The 2,720-nt window shown below is 53.2% G+C and overlaps 1 pseudogene; it reads right to left on the reverse strand.

The window, feature by feature from the left end:
• Nucleotides 1-2,110: 2,110 nt before the first annotated feature.
• Nucleotides 2,111-2,291, reverse strand: LOC104516084 (annotated as a pseudogene).
• Between the last annotated feature and the right edge of the window lie 429 nt (nucleotides 2,292-2,720).

Here is a 2,720-nt window from a genome sequence, read left to right on the forward strand (position 1 = left end):
GTGTTCTGCGCCCCAGCCGGTAGCGGAGGCGGGGGCCAACCTGTCCCCAGGGATCTGCATCACCAGCCCCACAAACCCCAGCCCCAAGCAGGGGCGCAGACGAAACCGTCAGGAAGCTGCGCCGGTGTCCCAGCTGCTCACCGGGACCCACCGGGCTCGGTGGCCAGCACGGCCAGGGAGGGACGAGCCCGGCTGCACCCGCCGCTCGCCTTCTCTTAGAATTAAAAAAAGTCAATCAAATATTGACAATTAAGACAGATCGCTGAAAACGCCGGCCTCGATGTTAAGTCGGCTGTAAAAACGTCAGCGTGGGGAAAGGGGTCATCTGCAAAAATAAATCAACCTCTTTTACACGCCCACCCCCAAAAATAAGATAAAAAAAAAAGCAGAAGGATGGGCTTGGGGAAGGGGGAGGGATGGAGGGTGGGGGCCTCCTTGCTGCAAAAGTGAATTTCTAAATAACATCTTGGGGGAGTCCTTTCTTCTCCCCCAGCCTCCCCCTCCTGCTTTTTTGAGGTGGGGGGAAGCTTAACATTTTCAGCTCCATTCTTTCACTTAAGTGACAGATTTATCCCAGTAAAATTATGTTTCATGCTCAAACTTTGAAGGGAAAGTAGCTACGTAAATGCTGAAAAAATGCAGCAAGACACACTTGATCCCCCAACTGGACTGCGAAGAGGAGAAAGTATTCAGGAAATGTTAAAAAAGGTGAAAGTAAGAAGCGTTTTAATAGTTCTTCCAGACATGGGGGCCTCCCTAGAGATTCATATAGAACAATCCTGAACCTCTATTTTAACATTTACAGACTTGCAACTCTTTTAAAACTTTACATCTGAAAAACTGCTTGTTCTCTTTCTGGTTTAGATCAGTCTTCATTTTCCTCCTTAGCTCTTCAAATGCTTAACCTTCTTTTATTACATTTTAATAGAGTTTTTCAAGCCACCACCAGTCCCCTCCTCCTGGCCTTATTTAAACCTGGTCGCTATTTAAATGTGCACTAACTGATTCTTAAAATCCAGGCGTTATAGCACTAAAACAAGACGGGATTTTTCTTGCTTGGGAAATCAGGTAATGCCCATGCAAGCCGGAGCTGCTCTAGGATGGGAATAGTTCATTTGGAAGATTAATGCTGGATGCACGGAATACTGTACAGATGGAATCTGTGCCTTGCTTGAACTGCTGAAGTCCAGCGCAAAATTTTCAGCCAAAGCAAAAGGAAGAAAGAAAAAAAAAACACAGAAGGGGAAGGAAGAAAATTGTTTCTACTAATCTCCTCGAGTGAGAAAGGGAAATTGCAGCTAATACCAAAGAAAAACTGTTGCGATTCCTACGTACAAGACACGGGAGCACAGGCAGTGCCCTGACCCGGGCGCAGGATCAGGCCTCCCGCAGCCAGCCCTGGGGCTCGCTAGCCCCGCTGACCCCTGCGCGGCGTTCGACCGTCCCAACGTGTCATTAGCGCAGGCCATCAAAGTATTTGGGCTACGGGTGTCTCCAGCGCAGGGATCGGTCCCCCTGCCCCGGGGAATGAAGGTTTTGGGGAGGGGATGCCGGGGCAATGACGCAGGGGGCCGCGGTGTAGCGCGGACACTTGCAGAGTCTCCCCAACTTTGTCTCTGGGGACACCGCAGCCTCCTCGCCCGCAGCCAACAGCCTCGGGATTTGTTTGGGGAAGGGAGAGGCAACGCCGCTTCGGACAGTTCTAGTTTAAGGAAGGTTTCCAAAGCAGCCGTTCACCTTCTATTCCACACCACACACACCCTTTTCTTTTTCAATTTGCCATCCTATTTCTTTTCCAAAAGAAAAGAAGGAAGAGCTGGGCTGCAGCGACTGGTGCTGCTCAGCACGTCGCAGCCCCGAGTCAGGTGCACAGCAAGAACGAAAAAGGAAGGAGCAGAGCACCCTGCCAGCACCCATCCCCTCCCTCGGCACGGGGAAACCTGCCCTCACCTTGAATCACCACCACCGATCGCCAGCCCCTACGTTCTCCCTTTACAAACCCCCGCGAGCCGAACGATTTTAACGATTTCTGGCTAACCAACAGGACGGAAATCATCAATCGCCGCGCACACCTCCCCGTTTCCCCCCCCCTTCCATCGCGCATCCTTACCGTGCACATCCCCATCCTCTGCCATCGCATTGATTTTCTTGTTGTCCAAGATCTGCACATGTTTTCCGCTGGTCCGGCTGTACAGCTGGTAGGTACGGACGAGCCGCCGGCTGAGCTGATCCGTCACCAGGCTCTGCTCCCTCACATGCTGTGTAAAATTAGGTGGGGACTGAACAGTTACCTTTAGGAAATTAAAAAATATACGACACACCATTATAATCTCTACTCCTCAGAGGGGCGAATGGGCTGAGCCAAGCTGGCCGGCCTCCAGCTGGACTTTACGGGGAGGGGCCCGCTGTGGGCCCTCCTGCATCAGCAGAGCCTCCCCGGGAGAAGGGGCATCAAGCCCCGGGATGCGGTGATTGCAGCCCTTCACAGAGCCGTGCCCACGCCCTGCCATGCCCTATGGGGAGCGCGACCGAGCTCAGTGACCCCAGAGGCCTCCCCAGGACTCGGTGGGTCCCAGCTGGCGTTGGGGTACCCGAGATGGGTATCAAGGCTAGGGACTAGAAGGGATCCTGAGGGCGCTGGGCTGTGCCCCAGGAGGGTGACACATGGGTCCCACACCTCTCTTGCCTCTGCAGGAGCACACTGCTGCGGTGACCACCCT

The sequence above is a fragment of the Eurypyga helias genome, unplaced genomic scaffold (genome assembly GCF_000690775.1).
Source record: "Eurypyga helias isolate BGI_N326 unplaced genomic scaffold, ASM69077v1 scaffold19181, whole genome shotgun sequence".
Taxonomy (NCBI): Eukaryota; Metazoa; Chordata; class Aves; order Eurypygiformes; family Eurypygidae; genus Eurypyga; species Eurypyga helias.